This window comes from Cydia fagiglandana, chromosome 5 (genome assembly GCF_963556715.1).
Source record: "Cydia fagiglandana chromosome 5, ilCydFagi1.1, whole genome shotgun sequence".
Lineage (NCBI taxonomy): Eukaryota > Metazoa > Arthropoda > Insecta > Lepidoptera > Tortricidae > Cydia > Cydia fagiglandana.
The window spans coordinates 19302956-19327842 of record NC_085936.1 but is presented as its reverse complement, the minus strand read 5'-3'; the positions used below and the strand labels follow the sequence as shown (position 1 = coordinate 19327842).

General features: G+C 38.8%; 1 protein-coding gene across 1 annotated transcript in view; it reads right to left on the bottom strand.

Annotated features, from left to right (window-relative positions):
* The window catches only part of LOC134664640 (terminal nucleotidyltransferase 5C), a 318242-nt gene extending 297918 nt beyond the window's left edge, over positions 1-20324 (bottom strand). Inside the window, exon 1 of the mRNA XM_063521377.1 lies at positions 20170-20324. The gene's annotated coding sequence lies outside the window, so the exon portion shown is untranslated. The remainder of the gene's footprint in view (positions 1-20169) is intronic.
* Between the last annotated feature and the right edge of the window lie 4563 nt (positions 20325-24887).

Below are 24887 nucleotides of genomic sequence, written 5' to 3'. Positions count from 1 at the left end.
GGTGCAATTTAATATTACAGTGGCGATAAAGAAGGATTTTTAGTAGGAGTAACAGAGAAAGCGCTATTATGCCATATGACATTAAGTTTGCCTTATTTCTGTTCAATAATTTAAATTTTCAGATGTGTGTGGCGCTCAAAAAACGTCGTGGGTTGAAATGGGGTTGGCAACTGTCAAGGCTCCTCTTCACGTTGGGCCAACGCCAGCGCCAACGAGGGACGCAGCGATGCGGTAGAATGAGATAGCAATATCACTTGCTCCCTCTAACGCATAAATGCGTCCCTCGTTGGCGTTGGTGTTGCCCAACGTGAAGAGGAGCCTTCAAAGGTTTGCATAGATGGCGCCATAATAGCTTGCCCCTTTTTCTATGAGATTTGGCTTAAAGGGCTGGCATCAAGGGCATTATAAAAATTGAATTTTGCCACAATTCTAGGTATTAACAGGGCAAGCTATGCTGGCGCCATCTGCTAAATACTTCGACCGGCCAACCCCATTCAAACCTCGGTTGTGCAGTATACCGCAGAAAAAAACGTACTCAAAAAATATGCAAAATATAACTAAAACTCGGTCGAGATAGGATAAACCAAGATGTCAACTTTGCAGATGAGAAAATCTGTTTTCCTTGAAGAGCATTCTGACTCGAATTTTCTCAAGTTGATAGTAAATAGACACTTTACTTATGTGCAGTCATTCGTCATTGGAAAATGAGATTAAGGTCAAAAGCTCTCTTAATACACATTAAGGCCCACTTGCACCATTCCACTAACCTGGGGTTAACCGGTTAAACCTGGAGTTACCATGATTACCAGTACAATTTGACACTGGGTTAACGGTTTAACCGCTTAGCCGTGGGTTATTGAGATGGTGCAAGTGGGCCTAAGAGTCACACTACAAACCGGCTGCCCAAAGTCGCTCCCATTCAATCGAAACAATGCAAGTGCATCTCGCTCGCGCCATAATAATAAGTTCGCCCGAGATAAATAAATAAATAAACAGGTAAATGCAAAATATACTATGGGTACTAGGCGACAATATACATAAATACATATTTATATACATAGAAAACACCCATGACTTGAAGAAATATCTGTGCTCATCACACAAATAAATGCCATTACCGGGATTCGAACCCAGGACCATCAGCTTCACAGGCGGGGTCACTACCCACTAGACCAGAGCGGTCGTCAATGCACAGATAATTCTTTAAAACTGGAATGTGCCAGGCACTTGCATCGTGCCCAAGCAGTGGCGGATTTGCAGTCTTTGCCGCCCTAGGCCCCAGGCCCTGTAGCCGCCCCTTTCAAGGCACCCATAATATTGACTACATTTTGAGTTATTTCTTGTCAATCAGCGAATAGCGAAATATCAGCGAATTTTTTGTCCCAATCTGCCGCCCCTTCCTTCCGCCTTTTTACCACACAGGAAGATCAAATGCGCAGATGGCAGGAGCACTTCGCTGAAGTCTTCCATACCGCAGTCGACGGCGACATCGAGTTCGAAGCTGATGAGAACGAGACGGTTGCTCTGGACATAAGTGTCGAGACTCCAAGTAAAGCCGAGATATCGAAGGCAATAAGAGCGCTCAAAAGTGGTGAAGCACCAGGCAACGATGGCATCCCAGTAGAAGCTTTAAAAGCGAACTCGGAAGTTGTGGCCGATATAATGTATCCCTTGGTTTCTGCGATATGGGAAACTGAAAAAGTGCCTGAAGACTGGAAAGAAGGCCTACTAATAAAGTTGCCCAAAAAAGGGAACTTGTCCCAATGTTCCAACTGGAGAGGAATAAACCTGTTGCCGGTGTGCTCCAAAGTCTTATGCAAGATCCTGTTACACAGAATGGCGAGAGCTGTCGATAGCACGTTAAGAGACGAGCAGAGTGGATTTAGAGCAGGGCGGTCTTGCATTGACCCAATTAACATTCGACGTATGATTTTGGAGCAGTGCAATGAAATGCGCAGCGAACTTTTCACTCTGTTTGTGGACTTCGAGAAGGCGTTCGACAGAGTCAAGTGGGCAAGTATATGGCGCATACTGAGGAAAAGAGGTATACCAGACAAGATCATAAAAATTATACAAAATCTTTATATGGGTTCCTCTTGTAGAGTTATGCATAAAGGGCAGTTGTCAGACCGTATACCTGTCACGGCTGGGGTGAAACAGGGTTGCTTGCTGTCACCGTTGTTGTTCCTCATTGTCTTGGACGACGTGATGCGCAGAGTAACAAGCCAAGAGAGGAGGGGGCTCCCGTGGGTGAATGGAGGAAGCCTCGAAGACATAGACTTTGCCGACGATCTTTGTTTACTCGCGACGTCACGCGAACATCTCCAATCCAAGACCAATGACCTTGCGGGATTTGCTGCGAACGAAGGACTGCGCATAAATTGCTCGAAAACAAAGGACATGCGCCTTAATACCTTGGATGCAGCGACAGTATATGTCAACGGTGAAGCAGTTGAGCAAGTAGAGCGATTTACGTACCCGGGGAGCGTGGTCGACCCTTCAGGGGGAGCGGACAGCGATGTTGAATCGCGCATCAACAAGGCGCGAGCAGCATATGCGCAGCTGAAGCCTATATGGACGTCCACAGTGATAACTCGACGCACGAAAATCAGGATGTTCAACTCCAACGTCAAGTCGGTCCTGCTGTACGGTTGCGAGACATGGCTTGTGAGGAAAGATGTGACCAATCGTCTGCAGGTGTTCGTAAACAAATGCCTGCGACGCATTCTAGGGATCTACTGGCCACGAACCATCTCAAACGTCAGACTATGGCAGATGACGGAACAGAAGCCCATAGGAAGGGAAATCCTCGAAAGGAAATGGCGCTGGATCGGACACGTACTCCGTAGGCCGGACAGCCATCTGGCCAAGCAGGGTCTCCGCTGGCATGCGGCCGGCAGTAGGCGGTCGGGGAGGCCTTGTACTACATGGAGGCGATCAGTTGAGAAAGAGGCTGGCTCAACTGGACTCGGCTGGAAAGAGCTGGAAGAAGCCGCTCAAGATCGTGACAAATGGAGAATTCTTCTGCGAGCCCTATGTCCCTAATGAGGGATAACAGGAATGCATCATCATCATCATCAATCTGCCGCCCCTAAATATCTTGCCGCCCTAGGCCCGGGCCTACTGTGCCTTAGAGCAAATCCGCCACTGTGCCCAAGTGACATCGTTTCCTACCACAAGCCGCAATTGCTTAATTCCGATACAAGCGTTCGGTTTCACTCCCACGGCGCGCGACCTTAGAACTTCGGTACGAACTTGTTCAATTGGAGTTGGTAATTGTCAAAGATTTGCATAGATGGCGCCAGCATAGCTTGCCCCTTTTTCTATGAAATTTGGCTTAAAGGGCTGGCGTCCAGGGCATAAAATTCCAATAAAAAAAAATTCACAATTCTAGGGATTGACAGACCAAGCTATGCTGGCGCCATCTGCTAAAAACTTCGACCGGTCAACCCCTTTCACCTCTAATTTCAATAAACTTCTATACTAGTAACGCGTTTTTATTTACCAAACGTAAGTTTATGTTAAAAGTTTTTAAATTTCCAAGAATGCCTACCCAAAACAATAAATAGATTTAAAGTTGCCCAAAAACTTGAACAAAATGCATTCGGACATATCTAATAGAAAATTTGTCTGACGGTCTGTGTGTAGTCATAAATTCAAATCGTCAAATCTGTACGTACCTCTGCATATTATCATACGTAAGGGCGACCTAAAGGGTACATCCCTCCAAAAATTGCAATCTTACAAAAATTCGAAGAAGATTGGTTTTATTTAACAGTTCAAGATAAAATTTCATATTTTTTTCTCTTCACTGATTGCATACGAATATTCGAAGAAACGCATTCAACAATAGTTTTCAAGCACAAGACTTAATTTCGCGTAGCATTTTTTTTATAGTTTTCACACTACCTACTCCCGCACGTTGCTATAGTAGTCACAGTACCAAACGCGAATGAAGTTATAAATAATGCCATCCCTTTCAAAATTGCTGCATCTAAATAAACATGAAAGAGATAGCAATACGACTTCAGTCGCCAAATGTTATTGCGGATAGTATAGTAGTTGCACGGCGCTGTGCCAATCGATTGGCGACGGCCGTTATCGATTCGATCGATACTCGTGCATCGAGTTGGGTTAATTATTTTAGAGAATTCGTTTCGCGTTATTAAAGTGCCGTCATTTCATTTTACTAGCGAACTTGAACGCGTGAATTGAAAGAGTTAGACCAAGAAAAGTCTGCAGCGATTTAGATAGCCCACGCAGTGCAAGTATTATTTTAAATGTCAAATGTCAAACTTCTATGAAATTATGACGTATAAATAACACTTCCACTTCGTGGGCTATCAAAATCACTGCAGACTTTTCTTGGTCTAACTCTACGTGTTGATGACAATAAGAAGTTAAAATGTTATAAGAAGTTAAAAGCCAACACGCCGAACGTGGTTTGGCCTTCGAATAGATTTTAACGTAGAATAAAAGCTGGATCATTATTCCGTTTTCTTTACGATATTTTCCTTTAACAAGAGTCAAACTAAACGGCATTTCTTACATACCTATGTATGTACCTAAAAACCTACGACGCTTAGCTACGAGGCCAATTCAAGCTTACATTTTGATATCAACATGATGTAATTTTGTTTCATTGGGCCGCGCGTCTCGCTAAATTGCACGCAGTACCAATAAATTGCACGCGCGAATGATAACTCTAGATGTCATTTTACTCCTACTGTAGAGCTTCATAATTAAGTGAACAAAGTTTAAAATACGTTTAAACACTATTTTCAGCCAGTTACCAAACCGACATAATTCTCCGACTAAATGAGCTCTTTCTTAATTGCTGAACAATTAAAAGTCAATTAATTTCTGCCCGTATTCGGAGCGAAAAATTCGCGAATACTTCGCAATAGGGTCGTTAGCGGGAGATGCGATTTCAGCGACTTGACGGTAAGGTTGCGCAATTTATAAAGACGTTGGTAATAATAATCAATATTATTATTGTTTCTCCTTTTTGGACTTCACGGGCCTATAAATCCCGGTCTTTTGATAGGCTCGCGTGGGGGTATAGATCCAACACGTAGAGGCCCTTTGGAGAGTTTTAATGTCATGTAGAACGCCTGCTGGAACCCGTTCACAGGCGCAACAATAGACACCCGTGAACCGGTCGCAGCAGGCATTGGGACTATTGTAGAAGAAGTGAACAGTATACCGGTTTATGGATTGATGTTTGGGTGGACAATGAGACTGGGCTATTGTAAAAGAGGTCCGGACACCTGTCATAACAATGTAAACACCGTCATCGAGACAGGCGGTGACTCGCCGCTTACTAGATGGGCCCCTGAAACTGCCGTCGTAAAGACGACCAGGAGCAACATCGGTGTGAGCGGCTCAGGGGTGTCGAGAGGTGTGCGCCGCTTTCTACCCAGTGGCTGTTAACAGCCACTGTGCCAACTCGCGTCTTATGCATCTTTCACTTCCACCCCTGGAGCATATAGCTCTAACGACTCCTCTCTGGACGGCCAATTAAGGCAAGCCAGAGCTGAGAGTCCTGCGGGTCTCCTTGGGGTCCACTCCGACCGACGAAGACACGCCGGAGACGGAGACCCTGACCGACTCTCGGGAGTACTCGGGTCCGTGGGGTCGTTACTCCCCAACAGCTCGCCACAAGCTGCCCTGCCAAGTTAATAATCAATTATTATTAACTTACAAGGATTTTAATTTTCTTAATAACGTTGGAAAACAGCGTGCTTAGCCTTAAACTGACATGTTTTCACTGAATTTGTCCTATAAGTACATCCGGCGTCGAATTATGGGCCATACGACAGTTCACTTTTATATGGAGTAGTGCTATCTAAAAATATAATAAATACAAAAAACACAAATAAAATATTTGATGTTTCCTAGGTCATGTCTCGTCTACACGATGGTCACGATGGCCCAGCGCCGGCCACTCCAAGGGACGCAGCCATGCGGTAGAATGAGATAGCAATATCACTTGCTCCCTCTAACGCATAAATGCGTCCCTTGGAGTGGCCGGCGCTGGGCCATCGTGTAGAGGAGCCATCATATTTGTTTTTCTGCTCTACAAAGCCCTCTATGAAAATTTACCGGCAAAGTTACTTCTATGTATTTTCAATAAGCGTTTAACTTGCAGACTAGATCGTCACAGAGAAGCCGTGTAGCGTCCTTAACGGAAGCCCGTGAAGCTGGTCTAATGACCGACGTCTGTCCACCTAATTGTAATTACACGTTTTATTCCAGTACTTCATACAACTAACTAGAATAACTACCTATACTCTGACACGATCTCAAAAAAGAACCATCCTCCTAAAATATCCATTCCCATATTTACTTCAAAGTTCATTGTCATCGAGATATTTGCCATCAAAGTTGAACAATTTTAGGCCAAACCAAAAGCTGGTTTTCTGGCCATAACTAGACTAGACACATTTTTAGAGACTTCAAAGACGAACCTAAATTATAAATATGTAGATTTCGTATAGGTATGTAAAATCCTTCACAGCAATCTAGATCCGAAAAAATGTTTTTAGACAAAGACAATTTAAAAAAATCATAAAAAAATAAGTGTTCATTTCTTTAAAAATCCGATAGACAAGAATGGAGATAAAATACTGAAGAACTGATAGACGGTTGACTTGTAAATCTATCTGTAGTGCGAAAGTAGTAGACACGATTCAAAACTTATCAAAAATCGATGAAAACCGCCAGTAGCCCCAAAATTAAATAGCTAAAGGTAATAAAAAGCTCATGTATGGACTGACGTTTATCTGACATGGCTATGTTTACGTTAGGTGAGAAATCTCATTTTTCGTATCAAACTTAATGGTCATCTGATTTGATACTATAATGACCGTAACCTACTAAGAATCTGACCTACTCGGAAATTGAATTGAAAAAAAAGTGACTTAAACTTCATAAGTTTTTTTCCGAAACCGTCTCATTCAGAAACCGAACTATAGGTAATCTGAAGTAACCAGAATCTAAATTATAGAGATTTTGTCCAAAATCTCAACTGGTTTCTGTCGAAACTGACACCTACCGCCCAAATCCTTTTTTTATCTGTCGAAGTTATGTTGTCTAGTCTTAAGTTTTATTAACTCAATCTAAGAAAACGAGTTAGCTTGTCTGACCTTGTTTCACATATTTAGCATAATTGTAAGGTATTTAAATGTCCAGCTTTGTAGGTGACCGATAACGAGTCCATTTTGACATTATAACGTGTTTATGGTGAGGCTGGTGAGTTATAAAACTTATAAAATTGATCGTTAATGTGGCGGGTATAGAAAAACATGTTGTAGACAAAATTCGTTATTTAGATACAGGTTCAAACTTGTCCTTTTGATAGGTATGTGGCTTATCTTGAGTACGATCTACTCGTATAGGCTACATTCCTACTAGTCAAATCAGCTTTTTTTTTAGAACTGTCAAAACGATTTGCAAATATGGAATTTACATGAAAACGAATGTAGTGACGTCACGGTAAACTCACCTACTTTTTATATTTCAATCCGATTTATTAAATACAAATTGTGATTAAAAATAGCTGCTATCTATGTTTTTCTAATAATTATCTGGTACTTTATTTCGTGCACTGTTTGAAATAATTTATTTTAAGTACATGAAACATCCCTATTAGAACTAGGTAGAGTTAGAAACATTATGAACACGTCTACACAGACAGTAGTTTGGAAAATATTTGTCACCAAACCAGCTATTAAGTGCTCTCTTAATTGATCAAAACCTGATGGGAATGTTGCATTTTATCCACAAGAGTGGCAGATATGATACAAACGTTTAAGTGATAATTTAGACTAATAAATATTTAATAGAGTACATATAAATAGTTAAGTATTTCATTTCGCTCTGAGTCATAAGGCTTAAATGCACAACTGGGTACGTAACGATTATCTAGTGTTTTAAGATAATCTGTCGCTCTCGAGTTTTAAGCTATATTGGTATATTGCTCTTTCCATTTCATTTGACTTTCCAGCAACTGGATAATTGCGCTATAAACAAGTTTAACTTAAATCAAAACGCTTTAAACAAGTGACATTTTCTTAAAACATTATTTTTTGATTACAAAAATAAATAAAGCAACAAAGAACGACCTTGAATAATTAATTTCTTATCAATTTAGAAAGACATGCAACAAGTCATTTAATATTGGTTATTTAACCAATTATTTTTCTATGTTTATTCTACGTCTCATTATAATGTATGCATTGTAAATTGTACTTATACAATCGTCGTCAAGTCAATACAACGCCCATTTGACAACCCAACATGTCGTCAGTGTGTTTTTAAACGTACCGACATTATACTGAACAAATCTCTAACTGAATAAAATTAGCACTTTAATTATTACATTTAATGTCAAATTGTAACCTAATTATTAGGCTATTATCGACAAAAAAAAACATTTAGATGATACATTATAAAAACTGCGAACGTATCAAAAACTACAATTATGTTAAGTTGGCTAAACTGTATCTATTTAAGCATTGCACGAGTTCGGTTTTTAAATATAGAACGATATTTAAATATTACATCATAGTGCATTGTATCTGTGGTAACTAACTTTTTATGATGCTGGCAAGCGTGAATAGAATCGTAAAAAGGAAAACAATGATGGATTTGGTCTAGGGTTCTTTAACGACTGTTGTTGTTGTTGAGAATGTTGAGATTATAGGGTTGCTATTGCAATAAGTAATAGTAAATTTAGTCTTTTTTTTATTGCCCAAATGTATAAATAAACACTTTGTTCCTTAACTTACAACGAGAAATATAATGAGAGCAACTACAGTTACGAGCAGTTTTAATGATAAGTTATATTTTAACTATAATGTATATATGGTCCTTTTTTCTGTAGGCCAGTACACTAGAAGTCTAAAAATAAAGATTTTTCATTCATTCATAACGTTACTAAATATTATTTGTTTAAATGATTTAACTCAGTTATTTTATTAACACATAATTGCTTCGTTCGCCAATATTGTGGTTGTGACACGGATTTCGTCGCCTCCGGAATCAGTGCGTGCCCGGCTCGATTAGCTGATAATAGCTAATTACTAACATAGTTTCCTTAGGCGTGTTGCTGACCAAGAGCACGATTCTGATTAAATAACTTGTTACTGTTTTGATCTTGTTTTGATACGACCTGAAGTACGCTCACGCTTTGGTGCATGCGAAATGCAGTGAAAGTCGTGCTGCGTGTGATGCTCGCCAATTACCAAAACGTCGTCTAGGTCGTATCAAAACCATACATAACATGTTCAATAAGTATGTGTATAAAAAAATATTTTTGGTATGTTTTGTAGCCAGCAATATATACTTAATTTTGTTTGTTTACGTGAAATTTACCTAGGAATGTGGTGGCCTCGCTTTGTACCTACTTATGTGTCTAGAAAATATGCAAAACTAGCCTTTGTAACATTTAAATAAGAATTAAAAAAAAACGACCTTGGCATTTGCGATTGGCTGTTTTTATCGTTCATTCATTGCACTCAGAACTTGATGCATTCATAACGTAACATGCAGTAATAATACAATTTTATTTGCTTGCGTGTTACAGAGCACTAAAATTCCAATTAAATCGATGTTCAAACTTAAAATTGCTACTATACCATTCAGAATCCTAAATGGCTGACCATCCTAAAAACTTAATGAGGGTAGTGTGAGTGTGACTGCACTAACTACGAACTAATTTTAGGATACTAGTTAGGATGACAGTATAATAAGTAAGGTACTTATAGATGGTCAAGCAAATCTTGCCAGTAGAAAAAGGCACGGAACTCAAATTTTCTATGACACGATATCCCTTCGCGCCTACATTTTTCTAATTTTCTGCCTTTTTCTACTGGAAAATATAAATCAACTCAAGTGCTTAACCGGTAAAACTATAGTTTTTTTTTCTAGCGCCGATTTGTAGTCTGGCAAATTGGCAATCCAATTTTATCCGTAGAAAAAAGCGGCAGTGACAAACACTAAATAATAATCCATAAATAATGAATAAAACTAATTATCATTTCTAATATACATATTATATAGTTGTAAAACGTGAAACTCAAAAGAAATCCGTTTTCATAACAATGGAAAATTACGAATAACATCTTAGGTACTTACTTTATTCATCGATTTATCAATAAATCTAATCTCATTGTTATAAATTCACAGCCGTTCCGTGGTCGCCCACCGCCCCCGCCTCACGAAGGACCAGCAAATGAATATGTGACAATCAATCAAGCGATATATCGACACATTCTGGGAACGAAGCTAATACATATACATAGTGTATGTACTTATATGTGTTGTGGTTTTGGCTTCAAACGTTTAGGAGTAAATTAGCAATTATAAATCTGCCGTAAAGGTAAAGCAATGCTGCTAAAATAGTTGCTATTTAAATTAGGGCGCCGCAAGCCTTTAAGGGATTGCATGTACTCGAGAAATTTCAACCCATACCGCCTTGACTCGGAGGCTGAGTGGTTGAGGGATCTGCCGCGAATGCAGAGGACGCTCGTTCGATTTCAGCCCTGTCTTTTATACGACATCTAATTTCAGTTTATTTAGATAAAATTTCTTTTGAGAAGCATATTTAACGTAGCACGATCTGAACCGTCTATTAGGGCAGGCAGGATGCACAAACCGGAAACTGACTGTTTAGTCGTATCAGATGACCGATCAAAAGCAATACCCATGGACAGTTCGGCTGATAAGTTCGATCTAACCTGACATTAAACCGAGAGCGATACTAAAAAAAACCTAAATGACCTTACACTCCAAAATAGTACAAAGCTAATCCCTTTCTAATAATACACACGTTAGCCAAACAACCCCGCTTGTTCATCAATTCTCTATTACGTCCGCTGTCTCTCGAGTTTGTAATGGCAAAGGTTAGGTACCGAATGTCACGAAAGTTTTTATCTGTGGTCACCCCAAAACTAGCCATGACATGAACCTCATATTGTCGCCACTGTCGCCCGGAGGCTGTCACAGTGTATGAAGATACTTTAGTTCCATATTTCACCACCTGCCTTTGTAAGTTTGTTAAGCTATTGAAGCGTTCAATCATAGTGGCATTGTGGTGTGTTAATGATTTTCACAATAAATGGCGACCTGAAAATGGATTGAATTTTGGTGATTTTAATGTTGGGTTATTATTTGCTTTAATTTACTTCTTTCGGGGTTTATGCTTGTCAAGTTTATGAACAGAAAATACCTTTGTGATGAATCTGGTAAATATGTAATATTGAAATAAAAGAGGTTAAAGCTATAATTTTTTCAACAATCGATTTAGTTGCAAAACGAGTAATATTAAGAATTTTCATCTACTTTTGTTCCAAATCGACAATTCTAAGGATAATTCGTTGATATCTTGTTATAATACTATTAGGCGTTAATTTTACCTAAATCATGCACGATATCGGGGGGGCGGCAATTTTTAGAGATATTACCATCCAGGATATGTCAGGATTTTTAGGGTGATGTACGGACTTTCAAGATATTCAATTTTTTTCATATGGCAACCCAATCGTAACTGCAATTCGGTTAAATAGGGTATTTTCGTACTAGTCAAGTGAGTTACTTTTTAGAACTGTCAAAACGATTTGTTAATATGGAACTTATATGAAAAATTACATCGTGATGTCACGGTCAACTCACCTACTTTTTAACCGACTTCCAAATCCCAAAGGAGGAGGTTATCAATTCGGTTGTATGTTTTTTATTTTTATTTTTATTTTTTTTATTTTTTTTATTTTTTATGTTTGTTACTCCATATCTCCGTCATTATTGGACCGATTTTGAAAATTCTTTTTTTGATTGTATGTATATGCATACAGATTGGTCCCGTTTTTGTCAAAATCCAGTTCTGATGATGGGATCCATGAGGAATCGAGGGAACTCCTCAAATCTTAAAGGCATACATATAGTGATTTTTGTGTTTTTATCAACAAATCAAGCATATACATTCAAAAACGTGACATTTGATGAAGTGGAACTGCTGATGATGATCAGAACGGAACTCTTCAACGACGCATAGTTCACCTTTGGCGATTTGTCCTCTTCGTTATGTTTGTTAAGCAAGTTAAGTTTTTAAGCCACATTTTTGTCAAGCTTGAGTGCTCATGATAGGATCCACGAGAAATCGAGGGAACTCCTCAAATTTTAAAGGCATGCGTATAGAGATTTTTATATTTTCATCAGAAAATCAAGCATTTTCATTAAAAACTGTCGCATTTGATGAAGTGGAACTGCTGATGATGATCAGAACGGAACTCTTCAGCGACGCATAGTTCACGTTTGGCGATTTGTCCTCTTAGTTATGTTTGTTAAGCAAGTTTAGTTTTAAAGCCACATTTCTGACAAGCTCGAGTTCTGATGATGGAATCCATAAGGAATCGAGGGAACTCCTCAAATCTTAAAGACATACGTATAGAATTTTCTGTGTTTTCATCATAAAATCAAGCATTTACATTAAAAACTGTCGCATTTGATGAAGTGGAACTGCTGATGATGATCAGAACAGAACTCTTCAACGACGCATAGTACACGTTTGGTGATTTCGAATTTCGATTTTGACTTGGACTCGTACCCGGATCCGGTTCGGACCCGGACCTGGACCTGGACTCGGACTCGGACTCGGACCCGGACTCGGACCCGGACCCGGACTCGGACCCGGACTCGGACCCGGACCCGGACTCGGACCCAGACCCGGACTCGGACCGGGACTTGGACCCGGACTCGGACTCAGAGACCCGGACCTTGACCCGGAAAACCCCTATGATACCTAAACTAAATAAACCGCTATGATTACCTACCATAAAATGTAGGTATAAAGTATGATGATGCCAAACCCCTCCCGCTCAAACCTCCGTACACCGCACCGCATGCGCCGTTAAGTGGGTTAGGTTAGGTTTGAACTGCGATCCTCACAGAACCGAACAAAAGTGGGTTAGCTTTGGTTAGAACTGCGAGCCTTACAGAAACGAAATGCTACCTACTAGAAAAGTGGGTTTGATTAGGCTCGAACTGCGATCCTCACAGAACCGAACTGCTATCAGAGAAGTGGGTTAGGTTAGGCTAGAACTACGACCCTTACGGAAACGAAATGCTACTAGAAAGTACTGTTTTTACCTCCTTTTCTACATAGTGCACCATCTACCATAATCTTTCACCGGGCCCCATAGAAGTCGGTTTTTTTTCTTAAAAATTATTATATTCCTATCCGATTTATTAAATAGAACTTGTGTTTGAAAATAACTCCAATTTGTGTTTTTCTAATAATTAGGTCTAGATACCTATTTATTAGAAAAGTAATTTTTTGCTTTATTACATGCATAGTGTAAAAATAGTTATTTACGATACAAGTGCGAAAAAGTGGAAATTCGAAACGAGTGGCGATAAATTAAAACACGACCGAAGGAAGTGTTTTAAATCGTCACGAGTTGCGAATTACCTATTCGCACGTGTATCGTACAACGTTTTACAGTACATTATGGCCCTTTAAACTTTTGACATCGCACGAAAAGTGCTATTTTACGCACTAGTGCGGAAAAATAGGACCATATGTACTGTAAAAATATTTTAAATACAGTATAATACCCTATTGGTATTAGTATATAATTCATAAGAAACCTAGATCAATCTTATTAACAAGGTATACTGAAAGGTTTTCTCTATTTAAACTCAGTTGTAACTTATAACGCCGCTCCATAATTTCAACACATAATGGAAATCCATCTAACCTTTTAGCGTAGAGCAAAAAAATTCCACGACTTATTCTCGTATGAACATTTGATGTATCTAAATGATATCGAAAACCTTAATGGTAATAATGACGATCAACTGTATTCTAATGCCTAGTTATTTATGAACATCTGTCAAACTAATTTTAATGATAATATATACCGTTTTTGTGTTTGCTTAGACCTATTACTTTAATGGATGTATTTATAAAAAGAAACAATAGCCTATCAGAAACATGAAGGTTGTTAGTTGTCAATAAAATTGATATCAATTTTACACGCGATAAAATATATTTCCTTAGTTAAATTAAACGTATATTTTTAATGAACTGTCATATTAATTAGGTGATTAACCCAAATATTTTAATCACAATTATGTAACCCAATGGTTGACTTGTAGATAATGCAATGGGAATTATAACGTTTAGATAAATAAAACATTTCCATGAAGGTTGTTACATATCTATGGTAAATATGGTCACCTCACCTATGGACATGGTAGATATTATATTTATATTACATTTTCGTTTCTAAATACGCGCCCAGTACTTTCGTCACATTATAGATATTCTGGATTTCTGAGAGGATTCTGGAGCCTCATTTTCAAGATTACGAATCTCTTAAGGTACTTACTGAAGATGATGTTAATACATAGAAACATTCAGTTTGTGAAACGGCTGGACGTCGGTAACTTTGCCAAATATCTAAATTAAAAACGTCGACCATCTTTTCATAAATTTTAATTCGTAAACCTCTAAATAGTGAGTATCAGGCGTTACTTTGCGGAAATCCATATTAATCAAAACCAAAATATTACTTTGCTAATCCGCGTAAAAGATAACGTGCTAGTCAATCAGTGCTAACCTGTTATACTTACTTGCGTATTTTTCACATGCAGTTAAACCTCTCCATAAACCTCTTCATATTGCTTTTCTTAATACCAAAATCGTTTAATCTGACAGATGGATTTACCCGAGCTTGAAGTTAAGCGACTCTATTGGCAATCCACTATTCTAAATTGACGACTGACATTGTAACCTGCACTAACGATTGGTCAGAAGTGTCACATAGGGTTAGTTATAGTTATTAATATAAAGTTACAAACCGAGCGGGTATCGTAATAGACCGGTTCCACAACTATCCTAGTTGCCAGGTTGCCACCCGTCGGGTCGGTTGCTATTTTACTTTCGTAGCTTCGGGAACCTTCGGGCCCATTCGGGATCTTAGAAGCAGGAGAGAATTGTTTGTGCGTTTAGCTTCATATTTTGAGCATACAAGAGTTTTATCGTAGAGTAAGAGTAGTATTCGGAAATAAGTTTGCCCACTCCACCCCTACTTTCCCCTTTACGGTGACATTCGGATGTCAACTGCAGCTGTATTACTGTTGCGACATTACAGGTGACAGTCCATTTCCAACGACAGCAGCACTACCATTCATTTTACTATGGAAATTGACAATAACACCGACGCGTTCGTACTAGTAGTGCAGCTGCGGTCAGAAATGGAATGTTACCCTACTGCTACGGCGTTGATGTTGCCACTGTATCTGTCAAAATTTTACTACATAAAATGAGTGACAAAACCACGAGCAAGCTATACACAACAACTACAAATACACTCTTTTTGTTTGGGCAGTCGTGTAAAAAGCAAAAGCAAATGTCGTGTCTTACAGGGACTTAAAGAACATGGCTGAGGACCGCGAAAACTGGCGCATACTCCACCGACAAGAGCCATGCCCTTAAAATATGATGATAATAAGTGACGGATTGAACTGAAATCGCGACAGTAATATAGCGGCGAACGTCACTCATTTTATCAAGGAAATTGACAGTTAAAGCGGTGATATCAACGCCGCTACAGTAATATCACAACAGTAATGCAGCTGCATTTGATATCCGAATGTCACCTTTACCCTTTACATGGTGAAGGTGCTCGGAAATTCAATACGGCAATAAGTTCAAAAGCAATTGTCTACAAATTAAACAACTTAGCACAGAGGCAACGGCGCAAGCTGAATTTGATTGTGTTTAAACTGCCCAAGTTCTAACCGTGGTATTATTTCAACCGCTTACAGAACATAGGTAACTTGAGGTGATGGTAAATACTTATACTATTGTTTCACTTTAGTAGATAGCGACCTCCTGCTCTATAGCCGAATTGCTGAGAAAAATTGCCCAGCAAAAACAAAAGGCGAGTGATAAAAATTATGCCCACTTTTTATCACCGGCCAGTGCGTGCGATTGTGGCACCCCATTCCATGTTACAGCTCATTCAGGGCTCACTGTCATTTGTTAAGTTTTGTTTGTTTGTATGTTTGCTCGCACTCATGGCTAGTTGGCTACCCCCGTCGGCCCCGTCATGCAGTCTGTTTCTTTAAAGTTAGTCCATTGCAAGTTAAAATTCTCATGGATCTTAAGTTATTACTACACCGGTTTGCAATATACCTACCTCAATTTCCCGCGTTCGCTAAAGTTTGATAATACTTGGCCCCTTACTTATTACTTGATAATTTGCCGGCTACAAATTGAAATAGATAAGAGCCGAATAATTGGAAAACTTAGCGCTCATTTAGACAATGCGAGAACTCGCATGCGAGTTTCATTACATTGCGGTTTTTGATCGGTCGGTTGAATTGGACGTAACCAACAGTCAGCAATGTAACTAAAATCGCATGCGAGTACGCGCGCCGTCTAAATCAGAGGGCCTACCGCGAACCACGTTGCCGTGGGCCTGTCACACTTACGTACGAATTTACAAGTACCACAGAGAGGCAACACGTCGAACGTGGTTCGCGGTAGGCCCTCAGCCCTTAGCGCTATGGCGTATGCGACTGTTGTTACAGTGAGCTGATAACACAGTGTCTTTCTATGAGACAAACCGATTGTCGAAGTCGTAGGTTCCCAAAATATATACGTTATTCATAATAATCGTAATGTAGATTTTGACAGTAAAATAATAATCACCGGAATAAAAGGTACCTAAACTTAAAAATCAAAGGAAATAAATGAAGCAACAGATGAAGCATTCAACGCGCCGTATCATACAAAATGCTTTTTTTTTCCTAGTAGTAGTAGTAGTAGGAAAATTTTTTTCCGTAAAAGTTTTCGTAGTAGATATATTATATATAATTTTTTTCGGCATTGATAGCCGATCATTATTTTTCTGGGAACAGTTTTAACCATTTGTCACAGAAAATTCGCGTTTATTATTGTTAAATTATTTATTAATTGTTAACCGTGTATATAAGATGTTTTATACATGTTGTCATATACCCTACGTGTTGTTTTTTGTATTATTTCCAATTACAATTTGCACCTTACGGCTAGCGGTTATTGCAAAAGTGGCAAAAAAATTAATAAATTAACAATTTTAACGGGTTTGTGCTTGACAACGGACAAACGACTAGAAGAAGTGCTCCAGATTAAGATGTTTTTGTACCTATTAAATAAGCAAACGCATGCGACGTTTTCTGCCAAACTACGATCTATGCAATAAAAATAATCATAATATTTTTAATATTAGTGAACGCAGACATCGCAATCTAAAAACACTCATCTCACGCAAATATTGTTGTAGTGTCAAATGAAGGTTTACTCATTTGACATTTAGGATGTCTAACTAAATGTCAATGTCATTTATCTAATTGCTACTGGCAGGTTCATAGCGCAAGTCCCCGAATTTAAAAAGAAAACACATAAACGGTTGTCATTAATGGAATTTACATAATGTCCAACTTGAATGATGGTGGGCGTTAGCTCTCTGAATATCTCTAAAGAAACGGATAAGTGTAAGAGCGTTCTCACATTGTCCGATCCCATATCTGACGTCGAATGACCTTTAGAGAAAAAACAGCTGCTAGAAAATGACCTATAGCCTCTTGACCTTTTATTTTTACATTAAAGCGTTGTTTCGAATAACAAACCATAATTAAATGAGTAAAAAATTGTAAAAATATTATTTTTATTCTTTGTAGTTTGCAGACGTACCCCATCGGATCGGACACTGTAAAAAATGCTTTAAGTCGGATTTGCGCACGCACATTTCGTGCGAAAATCCGAATCACATTTTGCAACTTTATTGAAAGTTGAAACCGGCGCATGCTTGACCGGTTTTTATTAATTGTTTTCACACTTCGCATTTTATCCCCAAGAGTGGTAATATACCTAACTGATTTTGGGTTGTTTTCGCCTGTTTACTGGTATAATTGACTTATTAAGTCCACCATTTATACATTTTTGTTGTATATTTTGTGCAATAAAGTTAAAAACTCTGCGGCAAATCCATACGCAATTACTGCTGACGTAAAAGTCCACAGCGCTCGAGTGGCAAGAGCTGTTGTGGGGCGGAGGACGTTGTTGTGATAAAACATTGAGGTAAAGTCCCGCGGCCTAATTGTATACCTACCTATTACAATTTCTGACAGTCACTGTCAAATTAGAGGTACATCATTATACCAACTTGACAATTGACACCTGACACACACTTTCCTGTATATTTCTGGGCAAATGTTAGGAAACAAGTTGGAGGGACTGGTGTAAAATGGTTTATTACCTACGCGAGAAATCGTATTAGAGTTAGACCAAGAGTGACCAAGATCAGTCTGCACCGTGATAGCACACACAGTGCGAGTGTGTGCCGTGTCATTTTAAACGTGGAACTGTTGCCTGCGGTATTTCCAGACCGATACGACTTTCAAACCTTCAAGAAAAGAGCGTACTCCGATCTTAAAGGCCGGCAACGCGCTTGCAACCCTTCTGGTGTTGCGGGTGTCCATGGGCGGTGGTAATCGCTTACCATCAGGTGATCCGTCTGCTCGTTTGCCTCCTATTTCATAAAAAAAAAGTCAAACTTCTATATGCAATTGTGACGTACCTTTATATAACTCTTTCACTGAATATGCTATAAATTTTTCTTGGTCTAACTCAAAGCGGGTTCCGCTATAGGTACCTACCTGTTCCGTAAATAAAATTAAAAGGTAACATAAGACATAGATTAACACGTTTTTGATTTACAAGGACGTCGCTTTATGTTCCGCGATCAATTAAGCAGATCGTTAAGGTGATATTACACGTTCACAAGATCAGTAACACATCACGTTTTTGCGTATTTGATCTAAAGCGAATATGACAGGCTAAGGTCGGTCGGCGTTAACAAGTGTTTTCCTCGTGCGTTCTTGGAAAACTACGCGTTTCCATGTACCACTTTGTACGGGTTTGCATAATTATGCACTTGTGTGTTTCAAACCCTGTTCAAACCCCTATGTGCCTAGTAGGGGCGTCTGTAATTCGTATACCTAGCCCAGTGAAAATCGTTGGTAGAAAATGGCAATCGAAAGTGAAATTAATGTATGGAAATGATGGCGTGAATTTTCGTAAGAATTAAAATCGTTTACCCATGGTACATACCTTTAGCTACGTAGGGATTACAAGAAAACCTTACATCTATTTAGGTATTTAAGGAATAATTTAGGACTAGGGTATGTACATTTTTTTTTCTTTTTATCGGCTTTGTTAAGATTGTAGTCTTGGCTAGACCCTCTGTGCGTGTAAGTTGTGTGCAATTTTCATTAATTTTCCTGTCCTTAAGCCAACCCACGATAAGTAACTCTTTATTGCTCCCGTTATCCAATGGATACTTAGTGTTCTTGACTTTACACCTGTTGGGTTGTTGAATTTGCCTTTGCGCAAAGTTAGCAACTTATGATACTTAACTTGAAGGCTAAGTTTAGTTAAGTTAACGCACCTTTGAACAAACACATAAATAATAGATCCAGGTACGAATCAGCTGCCTATAGTCTGCAATAAATTTCATTAAGTTCAACTTATGGTTACCGTTTAAAATCTAAGATGTTGATATGTTCCTAGAGTTAGGTATCTCTAAAATACACATTGTTATTAGACCAGTCAACGGGTCAATCAATCAAGACTAAATCACATCCAAAACCTACGGCTGTTGATTGAAACGCTCATGCATTTATGGTTTTAATGCGATAGAATAAGATTGATAAGAAAATTATCAAATAGAAAGAATGTTAGTTTTTTAACTGCTGTTCGCAATGTTCTACAGTAAGTATGCGAGCTCGATCAAGCCGAGATCGAATGAAAACATCGCGGAGCCGCGCATGATAATGAACTCACGAGAGCGTTCCATTCGAAAGCCCAACCACGAAACAGTTTACTTTTAATTATTTCGTGAAATCTATGTACGTTACGTGGATCCTCGAGAGGGTATAGTTGCGCAAATTCGCTAAGGCTCCGCCGGATCGCCGGTCCCAATTACGGTTCGGGCCGCGCAACAAGTGCAACGGCGGTAAACAAAGCAAAGCAAAGCGGAATACTCAAGACGGAGGCAGCGATCGTGAAAACTGGGCCGAACATGTGTGCCGCGGCCGTGGCCGGCTTCCACTCACTTTTCAATTAATAAACAACCAAACTGCAGAACTGACACAGCACGGGGTCGTCGCTCTGGCAGCACTTAGCTGGTACACTTATTTCGATTCGAGCGACGAGCGGACCGCGCGGCTCTCGGCGCGAGACTGCCGCCTCTCCTCACCGCGGCGAACGGCAAATTCGCAACCACAGATACACAGATAGGCACGTAACGTAACTTAACTCCATATTTTATAGTTTCGTAACCGTGTTACTCGATTACTGTGCCCGTTCGAGTCTAATCGATGCGGTGGTGTCACGACTTAGGGAGCCTCGGAAAGCTTGACAGCTGCTGAGCCGGCCGTATCGCAGGTTATGAATATTCAGTTCTGGCGAAACGAAAAGTCGATACTTTGGTGCGGACCCTTGGTTTTGAAACACGTTATCACTTCGCCTATCACTTAGTTGTTAGGTAAGGTATTTAAGTGGGTTGATGGACGGCTCGACTTGCCGTAATGTTGGAAACTGCATCGGTACAGTCGGTGGACTATATCCCAGTATTCGCGGCTAACGTACCTACCTGCGTGAAGCATTGGAGTACAAACTGCTAAAAAAGTGCACACCTATCACTGGCGGACTTGCCCTAAGGCCAGGTAGGCCCGGGCCTAGGGCGGCAAGATATTAGGGGCGGCAAATTATGACAAAAAATTTGCTGATGATAACAAGAAATAACTCAAAATGTAGTAAATATGGTGGGTGCTGATAAAGGGGCGGCTACAGGGCCCCTGGGGCCTAGGGCGGCAAAGACTACAAATCCGCCACTGACACTACTTACATTTTGCGCCAAGTCTTTGGCCCTCCCTCTCGTCAATTTAATACGTACTTATCAATCGTTAGTCTGTCAGTGATAAAACAAAGGCGAGTAGGACTCCCGCGATTCCCTACCTACTAACGCACATTTTTATGGTTCACAATATGGTTCAATTTATTGCACACATCAAAACTAAAACAATAAATTTAAATGACACATGTAGCAATCTCTTCCAGTCAATCTTCGGATAGTGGAAAATGATAAAAGTTACATTAATTACATACTTACCTATACTTAGCCATCTACCGGCATCATCATCAGATATGATACAGTCAGTATCTTCCTCTCGTTATCCCGGCTTTTTGCCACGGCTCATGGGAGCCTGGGGTCCGCTTGGCAACTAATCCCGAGAATTGGCGTAGATTTTTACGAAAACAACTGCCATCAGACCTTCTAACTCAGAGGGGAAATTAAGCCTTGTTTAGGATTAGATATGATACAGTAATTTGCAAAATTTCAGCTCATTCAAACATTGTGCTAGTAACATAAGTAGTCCAAATACAAACGACTGAACAACCAAGCAGAGACAACAGGTGATAGTAAATAAAACGAACTGTACTACTATTACTAACTTACTAAGGTTAATTCGTACGAGGAAAACACGATTTGACAAACATGACATTCAGAAGGACATTTGCCACTTGATTTTGTAACGTAGGTAATCAGGCTCAGTTGTTGAACTTTGTTCTTACTTAAAATAGTTAAAATCTACCGTAACAATTTGCTGATGCCGCGGTTGCATTCTAAAAATGCCCGGCATTGCCGGCGATATCTTTAGGTAACCGAATCTCAAAAAAGAGGCCTTTAGTCTCGGGACACTTTAGTAAGAAAATTCTAGTACCTACTTGATCTAAAAATAAAATATTTACCTAAGTGATAAAAATACATTATATACATTGTCTAAAAAAATAAATTCGTTTGCTGACAAAAAACAATTTATCTTCTTCTTCTTCTTTCCATCCTGTTACCCCCTGCTGGGGTGTAGGGCTCGAATCTCGAATCGAATCCAAAAAACAATTTATAATGCTCCAATTATGATTAAAAGCAGTCGAATCGGCCCCTCAGCCTTTTAAAACAATAAGATATGTAAGCTACAGTCTCCTGGTTATTACTTTGCTTTTACATGTATTACCTAATCGTATTAAAGCAATTTACGTTGGGTAAATATTTCCTACGTAAAGTTATTTAGTATAAATTGTTTTCTAATTTGCTTTATATAAAACTTCAACGCGCTCAATGCCCCATTAAAACATTTAAAACACACAGTGAGTAATTTGTTTGAAAACCTTAACCGACTGAGATCTTTTTGTATAGAACCACATTCTCATTTTAAATACTTTAAAATATAATACAGTCACCCAGGCTACAATAAAGAATGGATTGAAAATAGACCCTCAAAATAGACCCCAGCAGCCAGCACGTGTATTGTCCCGCGAGCTCAACTGTAATGCGCGCAGCTTGACAACATTAATATTGTAATGCCACGCAAGATGTTTGATATATCTATTTATCTATCTTATACTTTTAAACAAGCAATTCTTGTTTATTTATAGGTATTATATATTTCGGGGATCTCGGAAACGGCACTAACGATTTCTATGAAATTTGCTATATGGGGTTTACGAGGGCCAAAAATCGATCTAGCTAGGTCTTATCTCTGGAAAAACTTTTGAGTTTTTATATGTTTTCGTAGGAAAGCTCGGTCTCCCAGATATTAGAATTTTATTTTAGCCAATCACAACTTTTTTTTCAAGCGGGAAAATTGTGTATTGGATATGTATAATATTCAACGGGCGGAACATACCGGGTGTAGCCTGTAATACGAGCAAAAAATTTAACTCTAGGCTACCTACTCTTCGATGACCAACATTTGTTCAGCGACTTTTATAACTTTTGTTTTGATTTATAATAAACTTTAAAGTTTAATTCTAAGACACAATGTATTGCGAATTTAGTTATGTTGTTACAATTAGCAACGTCAATCAGAAATCACAATGATAATGACGTACAGTCAGCTGCAGAGAGAGGTGTTACTTGGAATTTTCGTAGCTATTACAGATACTTACCTGAGGAACTACCGCGAATATCGAAAAACGATCTTCCTTTAAAATGTGCAAGATCAATAGAGACAGACAACGAAGTTTCGATTTTCGACGTTCAAGTTGGCCCTTCTGTAAAAGTCAACTTTTCCGCACGAAATGTTTTCAAGGCAAACTCTTTATTTTCCTCATTTAACGGAAGAAGTGTGACACGTGTAAAACTGTATTACGCACAACCGTCAATAACAAATATTATAAGTATTATAACTCACATAAGTATGGTCTACAAGACTTGGTTAACTTGTCTGTAAAGGTACGTTTTAGTTAAGTCCGTTTATTTTAAGTATGTTTTAGTGAGAGCGTTTAAGGAAGTAAGTGTTCATTTCAATAATATATGTACCTATCAATGTAACCTATTATCCTGTCGCCTACTTCTGTTGTTTCTCCAATAAAAAATAAAAATAAAAAAAACCCTATATTACATACCTATATCAGGAAACACATATAAATGTATACCTTATACTCATGCCATAAAGTACATTTTCGCACTAGTTTTCTAATTGAACCCGTAAAAGGAGAAAGATGTCAGTAATTACGCAATTGGACTCCACCATTTTTACTTACATTTTTAACAAACCATTCATAATCGTCTGTCCCTTTCGACGTTATAACATTTCTTTTTTGTTAGATAAAGACCAAATTTAACAGAGATTTGCAAGAGGTTGCTAAGATTTATGACTAATTTCTCTCTATCACTTTTCCATATTAGTGCAAGTTGCGTTTTGTTCACTAACGTTTTGTTCACAACGTTATTCACCCTGTAGAACCTGGAGGCATTTTTAGATTTAAAAATATGATTTTTAATTCTTCGTGATTTAATTTCGACTCTGATTGCATTTTGTGTGATTTTCAACTAGGGAATGCAAATCGGTTATTTTCGGTTATTTTTTGTATGGAAATAATCGGTTATTAACCGAAACCGCAGTTATTTCCATACAAAAAATAACCGATTTGCATTCCCTATTTTCAACGTCGTATCAAAACAAATTTAATACATTAACTAAAATTTTAGATCACAATCGGCCTCCTAAGTTGTTGCTTTTCGAATGTTTCATATATTTGCGTCATGTACGTATCGGTATCGTATATATCCTATCTGAATTAGCCCCCAAGGCACCACGTGTGTGTTTGCAACAGCAATCTTTGCCTAGCATAAGCGAGTGATTTTTCTATAGAAAGGCCGTTGTTGGGGCTATTGGGAACAACATGTAGGGCTATTTCAAACTAAAAGACTTTGAAGCCATTATAATATTAAATTAATACAACTATAAACACATTGCACATCGGTACCATTAACATTTCTTACCTTATCAAACGTCGGAAATAAATATGTACTTACCTACTTACCTAACTAAACAAAATAAGTCGTGATGTAGAATATGCTTAGTAAAAGTATTCCATAGCCATATGGGCGGCGCCACAGCCATCAAAGCGAATGGTAAACCTTGAAAAACCTATTTGTAAATGCTTATAATTCTTATCCTTATCACCACATTACCCATGTCCTTGGCCCTTGGCCTTTTATCGTTCAAGCCTCATGTCGTAAATAGCTATTAGGGTTCATGCATGTGTTGAATTAGTCTTTACGTTTAGGTTGCTATTTTTACTTTTGTATATTATGTTTTACTTTGTGCTCACATATTATGTCAAATGAATTGCGTGGAATGTTTTATATCTAGTTATAAGTCTAGGATTCATGCTCCTTTCATACGTGCTTAATATTGTATCTATTTATAAGTCTAGGATTCGTGCTCCTTTCATACGTGCTTATAATTAACGAGATTGGCAG